Source organism: Paramisgurnus dabryanus, chromosome 14 (genome assembly GCF_030506205.2).
Source record: "Paramisgurnus dabryanus chromosome 14, PD_genome_1.1, whole genome shotgun sequence".
Classification (NCBI taxonomy): Eukaryota; Metazoa; Chordata; class Actinopteri; order Cypriniformes; family Cobitidae; genus Paramisgurnus; species Paramisgurnus dabryanus.
In genome coordinates this window covers 38,043,878-38,063,267 of record NC_133350.1, presented here as the reverse complement: position 1 = coordinate 38,063,267, position 19,390 = coordinate 38,043,878, and the positions used below count along the sequence as shown (strand labels likewise).

At 36.7% G+C, this 19,390-nt stretch overlaps 2 long non-coding RNA genes across 5 annotated transcripts; one reads left to right on the top strand and one right to left on the bottom strand.

The window, feature by feature from the left end:
* Window positions 1–9,134: 9,134 nt before the first annotated feature.
* Window positions 9,135–12,778, bottom strand: LOC135758132 (uncharacterized). 2 transcript variants are annotated; one of them, XR_010536430.1, is made up of 7 exons: window positions 12,652–12,778; window positions 12,486–12,568; window positions 12,312–12,386; window positions 10,315–10,388; window positions 10,012–10,111; window positions 9,389–9,451; window positions 9,135–9,270 (listed from the first exon to the last, which is right to left on the bottom strand). It is a non-coding gene; the product is annotated as an uncharacterized lncRNA (long non-coding RNA). The 2 variants fall into 2 exon arrangements; XR_010536429.1 differs by having other exon boundaries at window positions 12,312–12,568.
* Window positions 9,144–13,221, top strand: LOC135758133 (uncharacterized). Of its 3 annotated transcripts, XR_010536437.2 has the most exons (7): window positions 9,156–9,283; window positions 9,808–9,858; window positions 10,048–10,102; window positions 10,332–10,400; window positions 12,330–12,559; window positions 12,710–12,763; window positions 13,082–13,221. It is a non-coding gene; the product is annotated as an uncharacterized lncRNA (long non-coding RNA). The 3 variants fall into 3 exon arrangements; XR_012334995.1 differs by lacking the exon at window positions 9,808–9,858 and having other exon boundaries at window positions 9,144–9,283; window positions 12,506–12,559; XR_010536438.2 differs by lacking the exon at window positions 9,808–9,858 and having other exon boundaries at window positions 9,144–9,283.
* The last annotated feature ends 6,169 nt before the right edge of the window (window positions 13,222–19,390 follow it).

Below are 19,390 nucleotides of genomic sequence, written 5' to 3'. Positions count from 1 at the left end.
CATAGACAAAGAAAAAACAATCTGTTCTCCTCTCATCCCTGGGAGCCCTGCAGTTCTTCTCCAGTACTCCTCCACTTTGAATAGCATGTTATAATGCTTTCTTAGAAACAAATCATTAATAAAACATTCATTTATAAAAAACATAAGCTGTAAGATGAAAGTGATTATTATGTAAAACATATTTCAATATCATGACATCATTTCATTATTTGTAAAATTGGTTATATGAATATGGCACACATTAACTTCTTTAGATAGATAAACACATATTAAATCTTTTACTGCAATACTACTTCTAAGCAAACACTTTAATCATTATTAAAAACCATCTGTTAGGAAAGAACACACACACACACACACACACACACACACACACACACACACACACACACACACACACACACACAGGAGATTCTGTTCTTCAAGGTTGAGCTGCCCTGCCCCCATTAAGTTATTCTGTATGCAACCTTCATTTCATTGGTTAATACACATTTATCAAAGACAACATCTTATATTTACTACATCAATTATTCAATGATTAATACTGATTAAGTAAGAAATACATAGCATATTTCATCCTGTGAATATTAAAGCATTAGTTAATAACATCATTAAATACTTTTCCCCCTCAGACCTCTCTCTTATCTTGATCCATGCCAGATGTAAATTCCTAGTTAATCCTCCTTGCAGCACACACACAAAAGCTGGTAACCTTCCACTCTCAAACACAAACACCTCATTTCTACATAATAGCTCAGTGCATATATAAAACACACAATGTTTATAGAATAAAATTATTAATTAAAGAAATATAACATGGAACAAAATCAATTTCCACAGTCCTTATTTGGACATCTTTGTAACTTTAACACTTTTAGCAATCAGCATGAAATGTAGGCAGTAAATATGTAAAACATAATTATTCAACAACACAACAGTACTCCATTGTTCATGAATTGGTTAAATGCATTCATTAGTTAAACATACTAATTTTCACTTTCTCTAAATATAACATAGTTATAAAGCAAACAACTTGTTTATTGAAACCATCTGTTCTGCGTGTTTTCTCTTCAGGGCTTTGTTATCAGCGTTTGCTGGTCTCTCCCCCAACCGAAACCACAGCCTCTCAACTTTACACACAGACATTTACTCACATATCTCAGCACAGAAAACCTAATGGCACATATGAATTATAACATAACATACTGATTAATAAAACAACATAAAAATCCCACAATTCCCTCTCTTGACCTCTGAAAGAGGTCACACATTTTCTCCTCATCATCCTCCAGGTTCTGTAGGCCTAATAGCGGCATGCTGTATTTGGGTGGATTTTCTTTTTTCTCTATTGCAGACACTATCAGTCTGTTACACAGGGATCTCCATTGTTTATGCCAAATATTATGGTGACTATAATTGCAGTTATACCTCCTAGGGCCCACAGAACCTTCCAATTTCCATATAGCTTCATCTCTGTGGAAAAAATACACTTATGCCTATTGGCTAATACTCAAATAACAATCGTAAATTCAAAAAGGAAAAGAAAAAATGAAATATGAAATTAATACTGTAGAATTGTATAAGAAACTTAAGAAATTCAAAGATCAAAATTCAAAGGTCAATACGGTATGTAGTTACCCAGGTTATAATGAATATATGGTAATTGTGATATTCAGGTCTCTAAACACTTCTGTCAGGATTTCCAGCACTTTGTGGAAATCCAATTTATCCAGGCCACACCCCAGCCGGGGAGTGGATACACTTGTTATGTTTTCTTTCTCACACCACTCTCTCATACATCTGAGGCTGTAGGTAAAATTCTCATATGTTGGTAAATCAGTACAATTTTGTTTTGTTATTAAATGAAAAATCAATCTGCCGTCATCCTCGTGGGTAACTGCACATTCACCTGTGTGTTTGTTCTGTCTTACAACCTTTTGTGTACCGTACTTCACTTTGAATTGTACGGCTATACCTGCTCCGTAGGCACAATCTGTGCTCACACAGTGTGCTAGGGGTTCTGTTACTGGGCTGGAAAAAATTTCACCTTTTTTATGCACAATTTTACAGTGTGTTTATTGACTTTGTTGTTGGTGTTGTGTGAGTGTTACCACTGATGTGTTACCACTTCCTGTTTGTCTTCTCTGTATTCCAGCTGATTCACTTTCACTTTTAACACTCTCCCTCTCTTGGACCTGAGTCCTCAGGTCCACACCTGTGTCTGTTAGAAACCCAATCATCATTTTTAACAGCTGGGTCGTTCTCACAATTTCGTTGTTTGGTAGCCTGGCAAGAAAAATGTTCAATCATAGCAGTTAGTTTGTCAGATGAAACGTCATGTGTTATAGGCAGGATGGGATCCTGCACCACGTCATGCCTTGGACCTGGAAACTGTCGACCTGTAAGCAATTCAAAGGTTGTGAAACCAGAAATCCTGTTAACAGAATAACGAATAGACATTAATGCAATTGGTAATGCCTCAAGCCATGTTATTTTTGTCTGTGCACATAGTTTGTCAAGTCAAGTTTTAATGTCAAAGTCAGGTTCATTATTTCATCTTTGCTCTAACATTGGGGTGATAAGCAGCCCCGAAACTATATGTCAATTCCATTGCGTGTTTGTCAGTATGTCAGATCTAACTTTGTCTTGGGAAACCATGGTTGGGGATATAAGTGGTTTATTAGGCAGTTGACAACAGCCACGTCATTAGGTACCTTCACAGCCTGTAGTATGTGTCAGGCTTTGCTAGCATTTACTATAGGCCGGCCTTTCCTGGTTTCAAACCCACCTATCTGCCATATGGCAGTTCCATATATACTGCACCAATCACATATGCAGATTCACTATAAACAATCACCCTCTCTTCACCAGTGTAGTGCAAGGCTTTGATAACAGCTGTCATTTCAGCTCTCTGTGCTGACCGTTTACCTTTCAATCTACCACTCAGTCGTGTTACAAAATCACCCACAACTTGCTCAACCACAGCAAAGCCTGCCTTCAATGTGTCATCTGCTGCTCTGAAACAACAACCATCTGTAAACAGTGTGATTAACGGTGGGGGAGTTGTCAGTGGTACCGCGAACAAACCATCTCTCAATTTATTTGCTTTTTCAGTCAATGGTATAACAATTATAATTAATTACAATAATAATAATTTGTATATCAGTCAATGGTATCCAATCATTTGGCTCACCCTCAGTGATTAGATCTGCCATGTGAACACCTTCATGCACATATATGATGTCTGGGCTGGCAATTTCCTTAAATACAAAGGTTGTTACAATAATCAGTTATTTTTCTATTGTCACAGCTTTTCTTGTTTACCTTTTATAGTGTTCTATGGTGTTCTTTTTTCTTTTTCAATTTATTTCTTTTATCTATTTTAATATCCTTTCTGCCATAGCTGTTCTATGCCATATATATTTACTTTTTAGCTCAGTACCATCAGTGGAGTTCTGACGTCCTCTGTAGATACCAAATTCAACTATGCATTTCTTCCTGTCAGATTAATAGGAGTCTGATTTGATTTCAGAACAGGTAGTCACACCTAACAACAAAGTTCTTGATCAGCCTTTAAATTTGTCTAGCTGATTTTCTCATAAAGATTGTCTGTGTCCCTATAGTAACAAGGTCTTTACTAAACATTGAACGGCTGTTTACTCTTTCCCCTTTTTCACTCAAAGGCTCGTATGAAGATGAAAAAGTTCAGTGTCCAGTGAAGTATTGTCCAGTTTCTCTTGCCTCCAAGAACATTATTGTCTTTGTTAGTCTCTTTCTGGATTCCACTCAGTCTTTTTGGTGTTTCATCCTTGTAAATGTCTCTGACCATATGCAGTGCCCCCTTCACCGCTTGAGTTCAAGTATAGTCCCATTCAAATAGAATGTGTTCTCAGTCCAGTTTATGAGTTACTTCTCTCTTTGCAACTCCAACACTTTGATGTCACACACAGTTTTTGCCACTGTCTTTTCATTGCCAGCTTTTATTCACTTTCTTGAATGTCAAAGGATGGAAATAATCAGCCCACAAGGTTTCAGCTTGACCCATGCAAAATATTGCCTTTCAATTTAAAATAAAATTTATCTTGTGACCACCTTCCATCATCAGATGAAGACTCCTCTTCATTTTGTTAAATATTTTGTCCTATATACAATTAATCTGTGTCATTCACCTTTTAACAATTTTCTGTCCTTTTTCAATTGTTCATCTGTATTTCCACATTTAAAAACTTGGTCTCTACTCTTTTCTCTAATTTGTTGTTTTTCTTTCAAAGCTTCGCCTCAGTCTTTCTGCTAGATTTTGCTTAATCCCATTTATGGTTTTAACAGACTCATTATATCACAGACACACTACATTTTCACACAAATAAAATCTGCATCTACATTTAATTCACCACTATTGATTTGAAAAACAGGCTGTTTCATTTGGGCTTTGGCTTTCTCATAAGGAGTAGGTGTGTGCAAGAAGGAGTAGATCGATTTCACTGGGGGTGGAGCTGCAGGAGGAGCCGTAGGTGTCATACTTGAGTCTGGCTGACTGTTTCCTTGTTTAACTTCCTTTGGCTTTGCAGCTGCACCACTGTCAACTTCCCCTAACTAATGCAACCTCTTTCTGTCTTTTCTTAACATCTTTAGGATCAGTTTGGGCCATCATTAATTGAATTATTTTTTGCCATGGCACATACACCGGTGAACACACATATTCATCACACTCTTTCTGAAATTCAGCCATAATATATATCAACGTTCAATACACGGTACAAATACTATTACAATACAATTTCTCAGACAAAACCACAACAATAACAGTAAGACGTCAATTTTCTTTTCCAGTATTCGTAGGCCTTACACCTCACGGGCTGCTGTACACCCCCTACGGCTACAACCGAGTCGGTATTTTATAACACCTAATGTATTAAAGGAATCCTCAACCTTATATTTAATTCTGTTAACTTACACCGCCATTAACAGTATTTATGGAACTTTCATCCAAGAGCCTTTCACTCCTTACGGCTACAACCGAGTCGGTATTTTATAACGCCTAATGCGTTAAAGGAATCCTCAACCTTTTATTTAATATCAAAATTCAAAAATTTCAAAAAGTTTTTCACTCTGATCAATTTTGCAATAAATGTAAATTTGTAATTCAGTTCGGATCTCCTTATCAACACAAGTAATTTGGTATATCCAAATAGCAGAATTCGATAAAACAGGCTTCTGCTTACCTTATTTTAGTAGAGCGCTCATTTTGTGTTGAAATGGAGCCCTCCCTTACTCTGGTTTCTTCAATGTGAAACCCTCCTTCCTCTCACTCTCTCCTTTCCCTCCACAAAACGTCGGTGGTCACCAATTGTTGGACTTTAAGGCGTCCATTGCGTGTAATTTAGAGGAAAGGCACAAGATACGAATATCTATGTTCAAATATTTATTGATCAGATTGAAAAAGTTTAACAGCGCTGGGTCCTCTCAAGTAGCGAACAACCAGCTCAGGAAGTAACATGCTTATTTATAAAATATGTGACGTCGATCTTTCTTCAGAAAATCTCCACCCACAAAGGCCGTTCCCCTCGTCCATCTGACTCCATCACCACACCCAATTTTAGCCTGTAGGCAAAGATGGACACACATAGACAAAGAAAAAACAATCTGTTCTCCTCTCATCCCTGGGAGCCCTGCAGTTCTTCTCCAGTACTCCTCCACTTTGAATAGCATGTTATAATGCTTTCTTAGAAACAAATCATTAATAAAACATTCATTTATAAAAAACATAAGCTGTAAGATGAAAGTGATTATTATGTAAAACATATTTCAATATCATGACATCATTTCATTATTTGTAAAATTGGTTATATGAATATGGCACACATTAACTTCTTTAGATAGATAAACACATATTAAATCTTTTACTGCAATACTACTTCTAAGCAAACACTTTAATCATTATTAAAAACCATCTGTTAGGAAAGAAACACACACACACACACACACACACACACACACACACACACACACACACACACACACACACACACACACACACACACACACACACACACACACACACACACACACACACACACACACACACACACACACACACACACACACACACACACACAGGAGATTCTGTTCTTCAAGGTTGAGCTGCCCTGCCCCCATTAAGTTATTCTGTATGCAACCTTCATTTCATTGGTTAATACACATTTATCAAAGACAACATCTTATATTTACTACATCAATTATTCAATGATTAATACTGATTAAGTAAGAAATACATTGCATATTTCATCCTGTGAATATTAAAGCATTAGTTAATAACATCATTAAATACTTTTCCCCCTCAGACCTCTCTCTTATCTTGATCCATGCCAGATGTAAATTCCTAGTTAATCCTCCTTGCAGCACACACACAAAAGCTGGTAACCTTCCACTCTCAAACACAAACACCTCATTTCTACATAATAGCTCAGTGCATATATAAAACACACAATGTTTATAGAATAAAATTATTAATTAAAGAAATATAACATGGAACAAAATCAATTTCCACAGTCCTTATTTGGACATCTTTGTAACTTTAACACTTTTAGCAATCAGCATGAAATGTAGGCAGTAAATATGTAAAACATAATTATTCAACAACACAACAGTACTCCATTGTTCATGAATTGGTTAAATGCATTCATTAGTTAAACATACTAATTTTCACTTTCTCTAAATATAACATAGTTATAAAGCAAACAACTTGTTTATTGAAACCATCTGTTCTGCGTGTTTTCTCTTCAGGGCTTTGTTATCAGCGTTTGCTGGTCTCTCCCCCAACCGAAACCACAGCCTCTCAACTTTACACACAGACATTTACTCACATATCTCAGCACAGAAAACCTAATGGCACATATGAATTATAACATAACATACTGATTAATAAAACAACATAAAAATCCCACAGTAGACGAGACAAAAAAGTTTGGTATCAACACCCATCTAACAATTAAGGTAAAAGATAAAGTTTTATGATCCCTGCATTCAGGTTAGAGTATGGGGTAAGTTGACCGTTCTATGGGTGTTCCTCAAATGCAAGGTTGCATGTGGAGGCTGCGTCCATCTTAGTCCTGGCCTTCTGAGATTTCGATGTTAGAAAAAAGCCAGAATGAGATGGTTTAGTTTGATGTCCAAGGCAACGTCATAATGGTTTCCGCCCCAGTGATCATGGCATGAAAACTTTAAAGAGAGAAGTTGAAAATTAGCAATGCATCACCAAAAAAATCCAATAATGTAGTACAGTGAATAAAAGTCATGTATCAACTGTCTTTACAACATGGACAGTTAAACATTTTGTAATTAAATTAAAACAACAAAATAGAAAACAAGCAGATTGAGATGTCCTTCGACGATGCTTGATGACGTGGCAGCCGAGACATGCAGCCTTCTAGGACGGAGCCTTATTTAAAAAAAATAATAATAATAAGGACGGAGCCTTATTTATTTTTATTTTATATATGTATAATGTCCCCCTTTGTATTTCTTATTATTTAAAAAAAATATTAAAAATAATTCTAAAAGGACGCAGCTGTGCGTTTGAGAAACGACCGGAAACGACTTATATGTCGCGAGGCCATCACGTGACCACAATATTTACCAGAAGACCGTTATTTGCTCGAGTACCCTCAACTTTTTTGTCGCAAATAACATTATTAATAACCTGTAAATAATAAATTTTGTACACATTACGTTCCTCTTCACTTTGTAATAGTATGTTTTTTGGTTTAATAGTCGGCTTTAAGTTAGTTTTCCTGTCAGTTTGATCGTCAAAATCTTGGTAAGTATAGCTTGTCATTCCTGGGTTTTAATTGTTAGAAATACGAATTAAAGAACAGATATAACTAATATAACTGAAACAATTAATAAATACAATTATCAAACCACTCCAATAGAACAACGTTAACGGTTTTGAGTGGTTTCTAGGAAAAGGTCTGAATGACAGTAACGTTATCCGTATAAGGGCCATTTTAACGTAACGTTAAAGGGCGGGAAAGGTTTGAGACATTTAATAACTCTATTAAAATGGCTGGTTTATCCCCACCAGTGCGTAACATGTGAAGTTAACGTTACAACGTGGCTTCGGGACTTTGCAGCGGCCTGAATAGCAGTGCATTGATAAATGTTAATAAGCTTTTAATCGCGTCTAGAACATTAATATACGACGATCATTCTGTAGATCGACTAACTTACATGCCTGCATAACAACATATATTCTGTTAAAATGGTTAACTTACATTGACACTGAAACTCTGCCGTCAGCACTGTTGCTTCACCCGTTGGAACATCCTACTAGTCTAGGGAGTTAAAAATCGAGTTGGAAAAGAACAAAAAATCGTTCTGCGATCGTTCGACACGACACCCAGAAGCTGCAAAAACCGATTGAGGTTACACTCTACTGAATTATCGCAACGTTGAGTGCAGGCAGCCCACACATCTTTCAGATGTGTTCTACTTCATGCTGATCTACACGCAAACCGATCGTGACATCAAGTACCGCGAGGGGCTTTCCCAAACTCTCGCGGTACTTTGATGTCATACCACGTGCTGTCTGCGCATCTCGGTGTTAAGTCGAACACACCTGAATGTATTTGTTGGCTGCACTCCCTTGCGCTCAGTAATGTAGGTGTAACGAATTAAATGTATTAAATTGATATTAAATAAATATTGTAATAAAAATCTTTATAAAATGATTAGCTGTCATTAATAAATTAATCTTTGATTTGAAACATCACTATACGTGAATTAACCCTCAAGTTATGAAATGCCTAAACATCAAAATGGTGAAAATACAACAATGTATATTTGACCAATTCAGCATTTATTAACTTTTGTCTTTTTAAATTGACTTCAGAAAGTTATCTGCAGCCACACATCCACTGTATACCAAGTTATGATGAACAATTATGAAAATGCAAAAGGATTGATAGATCAGTAAACAAGCAACAAAAAGGTAATATCTTAATAAATTTCTGCTTTTGTTACTTATTCATGTATTTGAATTACATAGTTCAAAATCAAACGTTAATAATTATAGGGTTTCAACTTGTTGCAGCTTTACAAAAAATGTAGAATTTGTAGGAGCGCATGGACATCTGAGTAACAAAGTCATATTATGCAGATGGGTGCTCATGGTGGCCTCCAAATAAATACATGGACAGGCTGCTAAAGAGGGTCAGGATGATGGAGATGCAAGAGCCAAAGACAGCACAGACCAAACACCAGGCCAGAATTCTGCATGAGTCAGGTAAGCAGAATCAGTTAAACTGTATAAAAGAATTAATAGACAGTACAATTAAAAACACATTATTTTTCATAGCTGTAAAAAAAAAACAAAAGAATGAAACAGTACCTGCATTTAAGTTTCCAGCCTTTTTCACAAAGTTGCCGACAACTGGAAGAATGTCCCAAATTGCTGCAAAAATAAATTCAGTAAGTCCTTATAAAAGAGACAGTTTAAAAAGTAAAACGGCTTCATTTAACTTCAAAATACCCCTAAATCCTTAAAGGAACACGCCCACATTTTGGGAATTTAGCTTATTCACCGTATCCCCCAGAGTTAGATAAGTCCATACATACCTTTCTCATCCCTGTGCGTGCTGTAACTCTGTCTGATGCAGCCCCCGCTAGCTTAGCTTAGCACAAAGACTGGAAGTGAATGGCTCCAGCTAGCATACTGCTTCCAATAAGTGACAAAGTAACGTGGACATTTTCCAATTTATGTGTTGTGATTTGTATAAATTCACTACCAGTCTTTTGTTCTAAGCTTAGCTAGCAGGGGCTGCGTCAGACAGAGTTACAGCACACACGGAGATGAGAATGGTATGTATGGACTTATCTAACTCTGTTTGTTTATTTGTAAATGTAAAAAATGCAGCTAACCATTCCCAGCTCCAGTGGGCAGGTTAAAGAGTATTTCTTAATATGAGACAGAAAACAGAAACACATTTTTAATGGCATTTAAAGACAACATACCACTTCATACAACTAAATTTTCTGTTTAATCCATAGATTGAGTAATTTTCACTCTAGAGACCCTTGGGTGACCACCAAGGACGAATGCAAAGTAAGTGACCTACAAAACAAAAACATTAATCTTTTACGACTGTTTCGAGATAAGTACTCTGCATATCTACAGCAATATGCAGATTCTTGAGTAAGAATTTCTCTCAGACAATATAGACCATATTTGTAGTTTAACAATTTCTATCATGTTAAAGTTCTCACATAAAAATTGCTAGTCTAAGAATGCTACAAGAAACCTGTTGTGCAACTTACCTGCTTCCCATTTACAGCTCCAGTGAGTGTCTCTAAGGTAGATCCTAATGCAGATGGATGGAATGTTGATCCGCCTAACATGCAAGGTAAAAGAGCATTTGATAGCATAGTGGATAAACAAAGCTTTTTTCATTTTCAGAGCATTTTCAAAAACAACATAACACTTGCTATTACATTGTTATATATTACATGACCATGTCTAACTCTGATCCATACAAAACAGATTTTCTGTACCGAGAACTTTGGATGACCACGTTTTCAAAAATCTGACCTCAATTTTAGTAACCATTTAGATATTTTAGATGTAGTCCGAGAGCTTGCTGACCCTCCATTAAAAATGTATGTACGGTATACTGTTCATGTCCAGAAAGGTAATAAAAACATCATCAAAATAGTTCTTGTGACATCAGTGGGTCAGTTAGAATTTGTTGAAGCGGCAAAAATACATTTAGGTCCAAAAATTACGACTTTATTCGGCATTGTCTTCTCTTCTGGGTCTGTTGTGAACCGTGTGCATGACACTGCTTCCGTACGATGCTGTTGGCTTGTTATCTGGTGCACCCAAGCTTTTTTTTCCGTTTACAGTCTGAGAGAGACGCTGTAAACAAAACAATCTTCGCAAACATGTCTAAGGATAACACGTCAGCAGCGTCGTACGTCAGCAGCGCCACTGTGCACGCGCCTTCGCAACAGGCCCGGAAGAGAAGACAATGCTGAATAAATCGTTATTTTTGGACCAAAATGTATTAATGATGCTTCAACTAATTCTAACTGACCCACTGATGTCACATGGACTACTTTGATGATGTTTTAATTAACTTTCTGGAAATGAGACAGTATACAGCACATACATTTTTTGGAGAGTCAGAAAGCTCTCGGACTAAATCTAAAACATCTTAAACTGTGTTCCGAAGATGAATGGAGGTCTTACAAGTTTGGAACAACATGAGGGTGTGTCATTAATTACATTATTTTCATTTTTGGGTGAACTATCCCTTTAAATGGAAAACACCACCGCTTTCCAAAATGTTACTATGTTTTTACCTTAGACGAATTAATACATCCCTATCTTTTTTCAATACGTGCACTTAATCTTTGTACAACGCTTCTTGAATGTGTTAGCATTTAGCCTAGCCCCATTCATTCCTTAGAATCCAAACAGGGATGAATTTAGAAGCCACCCAACCCTTTCATGTTTTCCTTATTTAAAGACTGTTACATGAGTAGTTATACGAGTAAGTATGGTGGCACAAAATAAAACGTGGCGATTTTTTTAAGCGGATAAAAATGAGAACTATATTGTATGGCAAAAGAGCACTAAGTTTGCAGCACTTCGACCTCGGCGTGCAGTAACATCATCACTCCTGATTACTCCACCTCTCGCTCAAACTCAAAAGGGGGGGAGTAGTCAGGAGTGATGATGTTACTGCGCGCCGAGGAATGAATGGGGCTAGGCTAAATGCTAACACATTCACGACGTGCTGTATAAATATTAAGTGCATGCATTGATGAAAGATAAGGATGTATTAATTGATCTAAGTTGAGGTAAGAACATAGTAAAATATTGAAAAACTGTGGTGTTTTTCTTTAAAAGCAGCACCCCTATTTATTTTGGGTGCTAAAAATATTTGCCACAGACAGTTAAGGCCTTATGCTGCATTTATTAGAAGGCGTTCCCAATTCTGGTTGTCCTAGTAAATACTATAAACAAATGAGTAACAATCCTCTCAGTAAATGACAAAAGACGGATGACATGAACTTCACTGCTTCACTCTCATTGGTAGTTGCTCCCAAAAGTCCTTCATCAAGTTGAACTTTACTCAAAGTTGTGGCATAGCTGGACATGCTCACTTCCTATTGTCAATGGTCACAGTTGCTCATGTTGCTTAATGGGGCAAAGCTTTCATTGGAATGAACGAGATTGTGTTGCTAGTCGCTGGCGGTGTAAAAGCAGCATTAGTGTGTGTGTCTTTAAAAATATATCAAATGCAAATTACCTGATCTAACATTCCCAGCTACAGAGGGCATCCTTTATTCAGTCCCTAATGCAGATGGTTGGAGTGTTGATCTACCTAACATGAGGGGTAAAAGAGTGTTTGTTAGCATAATGAGAAAGAAAACAGAAACACATTATTAGTGGCATTTAAAAACATAACACTTGTTTATACTACATTTTATGTTCAATCCATAGAGCACTCGTTTTGAGTCCTGAGACCCTGGGGTGACCACCGTGAACAAATACAGAGTAAGTTACCTAAAAAAACAATAAAAATATTTATTTATAAATAGTTCTCATGAAAAAGCATCATCATTAACTCGCATGAAGTGTTACCTTACCAACATGTTGAAGACAACATAACACTTGTTTATACTGCATTTTCTGTTTAATCCATAGAGCACTCAATTTGAGTCCTGAGACCCTGGGGTGACCACCGTGAACAAATACAGAGTAAGATACCTAAATAAAAACAATAATAATATTTATTTATAAAAAGTTCTTATAAAAAAGCATCATCATTAACTTGCATGAAGTGTTACCTTACCAATATGTGCAGGTCTGATGATCCATCCAACATAAAAAAAAACAGTAAATTTATACTTGGTTACTGTTTATCTGTTGTAAAACAGACAAATGCAGTTATAAGAATTTTACCTAAACTACACACCTATTTGATTCTTAAGTTTAAATAAATCAAAATAATGCATTTAATAGTAAAAGCAATTTAAAAGCTACACTCGTAATTCATTTATCTTTGCCTTTTTGCAGCTGCAATAGCAGTCTTGACGGTACTAGGATGAATGCAAATAAAGACTAACCACCTGACATCAGCTGTCCAGTCTCTTGTGGGAAGCAGGTGCTTGTTACCCCAAATACGGATGAAGAGTGACGAAGAGGATGATGACTTTTTGCTCAAACATCTGCTGAAGATCTTGACAGGCTGGAGACAAAATTAACAGACTGAGGGTTTATACAAAGAATCTTACTCAGCCAATATTAAAGATAAGATATTTTTACAAAATGTTCTTTTCATTGTTTAGGATGATTTTATGTAGAAAACAGTACATCACAAAAAAGACTTTAGATGTGTTTTCACAGGCAGAGCCTTACACACACACTAACCACAATTATAAACGCAACCCTAACACAGATTTAGACAGATTTGTGAATAACATTTGAGAGAAATAGGCCTTTTGGGGACATAGAAAATATTCATGAAATGAAAAATGGGGGCAAAAACAAATATTAACAAGTGTAATACAAATATCAACCATAATACTGATCGTTTTAAAAAAGTAAGCCACTATATCTTTCTAGAATCTTACACAAGACTCGTGTAACTCGTGTACTCGTGTTACATGAACGATCAAAATAAATTAACGTCAGACAGGTGGGCGAAAGATCAATATTAAAGCATGAATAACTGTTATCAACCCAATTTCGAGGTATTATTTAAATGATCCGACAGCAAACAGTTTATTATTTAAATGCATTATTACTACATACCTTAAGCAAATGTTCCACGCCTTTCTTCTTCTTGGCATTGCGAGGTCAAGCGGATGTTGTTATGTAGAATCATGACCTTGACGCAAAGACGCACATTCGTAATTTATTTAACAATGACAACACTTTCGGGTAATTTTATCTTCTAGATCCTAATTAACGCTATGAAGAAAGAACAGCCTTTCACGATTATTTCCTGGTAATTTTTTGTAATGTTTTATTTCAGAATGGAGATTAATAAAGCAGACGCGGAAAGGTTTTTATTATTTTAAATATGTTATGTTTATATGTTGTTGTTTTCGCATACTGTCGTGTAAAATGCATCTTTAAAGATAAATGAATGAAAGTTTTCATTGTTTAATTTGAATAAATGTGTTTTATAAAATCAACAACTGCCTGTTTTAAGATCAATTGAAAATTGTGTTTTAATTACTTAATATCGACGACACAGCATGCATGTGTAGATGTGTGTAGAAATAATTTGCTGTAGTTTAGGGCAATCCAATTTGTTAATGAGGGATCTTTTAATCTTACAAACATCTGGGAAAGAGCGGCTTACCGTCTTTTTAAGCTCTTCTAAAGATCTGGGAAAGAGCGGCTCTGCATCTTTTAAAGCTCTTCTAAACATCTGGAAAAGAGCGGCTCGGCATCTTTTAAAGCTCTTCTAAAGATCTGTGAAAGAGCGGCTTGCTGTTCTAACATCTTGTAAAGATCTGGGAAACGGCGGCTCGCCATCGTTCTAAATAACATACATCTTGTAAAGATCTGCTGGGTGTCTTGCAAACAGCTGGGTCGGACGTCTCGGCGACGCCTTCCAGATGAGCAAACGCCCTATATAATACGTCTTCCAGACGAAAAAGAAGACATCGCGCAGACATCTCCGCGACGTAGGTGTGCTATCTGGGTATGACTTTATTTCTGAATGAGAATTGTATATGTGTTGTAAAGCATGGGCGAGGCTAGCCCCTTTTTAGGGGTGCTTCAGCACCCCTAAAAAGGAGCTCAGCACCCCTAAAACTTGGGGCAAGAAATTTAATTATTCTACAATTTTCGTTCATCTTTGACCAGGTTAAATAATGTCCAAAACATACTCCGTAGTTTGTGGTTTAAAATGAATAATAAGGTAGAAAATGAAAACCTCCCCGCTTAGCAAATGGTGTCATCCTCTTCTTCTACTTCTCTGTACCTGCATCGCTTAGCCCGAGCGCGAAACACACGCAGAGAGAGAATCAGTTAAAAGTGTTGTGATGCAACTTTTTTGTTCAAATCTTACAAAATGTTTACGTTATGTTTATAATGAGCGAGTACATCACGAATCAATCTTTCAAGCCGTGTTTTTGTCTTATAATGAATCACCATGGTACACGTATAATAAGTGTTTATTTTCGGATTATTTTAGTCCGGCGGGTACCCGCGCGCTGCAGAGTAGTACAGTATCTGGGTGACTCGCCCATAGACATAAACGGAGAGAAGTAGCGCCGGTTACAATGTTCTTCCGCAAGACGAATGCAGTTTTGTGCGTCTCAGTGGGTAGTTGCATGCATGTGTCTCCGTTGTTAAAGTTTATTGTATGATTTATCGTTAATTTGAGACTTATTTTAACAATCGGGAGTCATGTAAACATGACATCACGTGCGTCTTTTCTGGTCAGTCGTCATGAAAACATGGCGTTTGGAACAGAGTGAAAACAAACTACATATCACTGTATACCACCAGTAGGCTACCGGTAAGTTATGTGTGAAATCACTAACTGTCTGACTATCAAACTAGACAATAAATATTTTTTTTGATTGTCACATGTATATTAATATGAAGGGGATAACGTTTTTAACCCTTAGTGCAGAGGTCACAAGTGTTTTGTTTTAGACATAATAGTAAAGGTAATGGTTCAATTAAAGGACTGTTAAAAGAAAAGCTGCAAATTAACAAACTATTAATAAACCTACCATATGTTTTAGGCATAAAAGTTATAAATTAGGAGATTTGTCATTTTGACAAAGGCTTAAAACGATACACTGTATATTCACATAAAACCATACCCACACTGCTGCTGTAGCCCACCTTTTGTCCTGAGACTTTAATATGGCGGTAATGGCAAAAAAGTGCTAGCTCACCATTAATTAGAAATTAAAAGGTTGGCAAAAAAAATGCATCTGAAAACTCATCAGATTGATGCTTTAAAATATGTTATTTTTAAAAAAAATCTAAGGGGGAGCATGCTCTCTTCTCATCTTTTTCACCCCTGACCCATTTTCATGCCTGGAAGGTCTCCAAAAAAATCTTTATTTTGGAGTTAGTTGAACCAATGTTAAAATGATAGCTATTTTACAATAGACATATTATTGGTTTCTGTAGGAAAAAAGAGCGGGTGGTGGCAGCGGAGCTCATTGGGTGCTCAGCACCCCTAAAGCTCTAACCCTAGAATCGCCTCTGTTGTAAAGTCTGATGTAATGTCGGGGGAAGGGTGCTTAGACATGTGAGGCCTGAAATCACTGACTGACAAACTGCTAACTTTACTTCAGTGGACTGCACCTTTTAAATTAAATGATAAAGTTCTCTAAACAAACAGCTTATATGACTTTATTTCTGAATGAGAATTTTATATGTGCTGTAAAGTCTGATGTGCTACTGTGATGTCGGGGGAAGGGTGCTTAGACATGTGGTGGAAAGCATGAAATCACTGACTGAACTGCTAACTTTACTTCTTTGAATTCCAGCTATATAATTATAAAAATCATATAAACTTCATCTTGATTTGTGATTGTTTTTAGAGCTTTTAGTTAATAAACTGAAAATACACATTTAATATTCTTAGATTCTAGAAACTGAATAAAATAATTAATGATGAAATATGGCATGAGGATTATGATTGTTTCTATGATTATATTATAAATCACTATCTGATGCCATGAGGTGATGTTTGCTGTGCTTACTGTGTGGAGTGGGGGTTGGGCTACAGTCCGCTTAGCCATCTGAACTTAAACAGAATGGTCAGAGATCGATTTTATTCAAACTAAACATAAAGAAGGAAAAAACATTCAAACCAATCAAACTGCAACAAAAAGCACGCAATTCCTCGTGTTTTAACATATTTCCCTTACGAAAATGAACCATGGTTTTATTGTGGTAAAAGTGTATAAACCATGTTTTTTGGGGTAATGATTACTATCAGCAAAAGCATGGTTTTACTACACTAACCAATTATAGTTTTTAGTTATCAACAACCATGGATATTTTGTAGTTACCATGGTTTACTATTTGTTTTTGTTTAACTGTAGTAAAACCATGGTTAATTTTCGTAAGGGTTGTGTCATATATATTTGATTAAATAAACAAAAAACATTGTAATGACACCTACTGCATTAAATGTAAACATACCACTTTACTTTTAGAAAGAAATGTTTCCTTTAAAGCCTAATGTCCGTCTCCCCTGTATTAAACTGTTCCTGCACCATTAATAAATAACTGTTATCGATTTTATACAGCGCTGCGCATATTGGTCCGGCTATGAAATCAAACTACCCCGAGCACAGACGGTTGAGTGTGCTTTTGAATTGCTTTCGCAAAACTGTGATGTCACAAACCGATCGATCTGCGCAGCACAAACACACGTGCTGCCTGCATTACTGTACCGCGGGTCCTGTCAGTCACTGGATGAGTGAGTCGAGGGAGAGGCTGCACGGGTCATCTTTACACAGACGCGACAGAGAAACCGAGTATACGATGCAAAGTTGAGAAACACATCCTGATTCTTAATACAGGTTAGTCTGTTTTGAATTGATAGGGTTTATTTTAAACAACTGTAAATAATGTGTCCATTCTTTCATATAATATCTTCCGCAATCTCTACTGATCGCGTATTTGGCCTCTGATTGGTCAGATTATCATTATATTTAAAATGTGCAGTTCATTTAATGGCCGATTGGGGCGATATGGGGTCCTAATCTTCCTGACCTGTGATTGGTCAGAATCTCCCGAGTGTGTATCATTCAGGAAGTGCAGTTCTCCTAGAGGGCGCTGCATTATACACAAATTAGTGGGGGGGCATACACACTTTGAGTACACAAATCATGTAAAAGTGCATTTTTGGGACAAGTGAGATTTTAAGTTAGGACACCATTTTAGGACATGCTGAATGCCATTATATAGTCAAACAAATGAGGACATCAAAAAAGTCCTAAATTGTCAAGGTGGTCCTCAGTTTACTGGTGTGTACTCTGGTGAATGTCCCCAAGTAAGTGCACACACACACACACACACACACATTCTGGTTTCCATGTTTTGTGGGGACATTCCATAGACGTAATGCATTTTATACCATACAAACTGTATATTCTATTCCCCTTACCTACCCCATTCCCTAACCCCAACCATCACAAAAACCCTTCTGCTACTTCACATTTTCAAGAAACATCATTCTGTTTGATTTATAAGCTTGTTTCCTCATGGGGACATCAAAATGTCCCCACAAGGTCACAAAACACTGGTATTCCTATCTTTGTGGGGACAATTGGTCCCCACAACGTGATAATTACCAGGTACACACACACACACACACACACACACACACACACCGAGAGAGAAACTGATACACACACACACACACACACACACACACAGGCCCGGATTAAAGGTCTTGACACACCGGGACGATTTTCGTGCGCGTTTATCGTCGGCGTTTAACGTGACGTTTTTTTGCTTTCACACCCAGACGATTTTTACTGGCGCTGAGCCGAGTGAGGTGCAAATTCACCCCTGGACGTTAGATGGCGCTTAATACAAAACAGATTTATGCCGGTACACAAGGGGGCGCAGCGAAACTTTATGCTTCTGTTCTGACACTCACTTGTCACACAGAAGAAGAAAGCCACACGCTAAGTCATATGCTTGCTTTTAACAAAACATGGATATTACTAGTAGCAGCTCGATTTCTAACAGCAGCAACTATACAAAGACTACTTCAACTCACCATCAGGATTCACCATCAGGACTCACCACCAGCTACTTGACCGTATGATCATGTGAAACATGATCTTCTCAGATAAAAGCAAACTGTGCATTCGTGTTATAGTCATTATAATTGCCATTTTGAAAACGGTGTGTTTAAATATCTCCGTGAACTTAAATACATTTGTTAAATCAAATCTATTTGATCAAATAATTCGATTCTATTATCAGCACTCTCCACATAAAATTAACTATTTTGATAGAACACGTTATATCAAAATTAAAGCTCTTTCACAAAATATAAGGTAATGGGTGATCCGATGTGTGTATTTTTGACTACTCTTTTACAAGCACTTTCTCTTGTTAACAATTTTCTCACATTTCCTCCCAAATGTATTGTATTTTGTGATTTGGCTAAAGAAGTAGGTATGTAGTTATAACAATAAGAGGTCAACAATACTGATGTACAAATATATGCATAGTGTCAAAATGGCACGTTATTTTCAATTCGTTTTTTAATCAAACATTTATTTTTGTGAATGAACTGCAGTTTGCAATAACAATCAGAGACATGACAGTAAAATCAAATAAAACAGGAGTCAGAAATGTTGGTCCAGAAAAGTCACA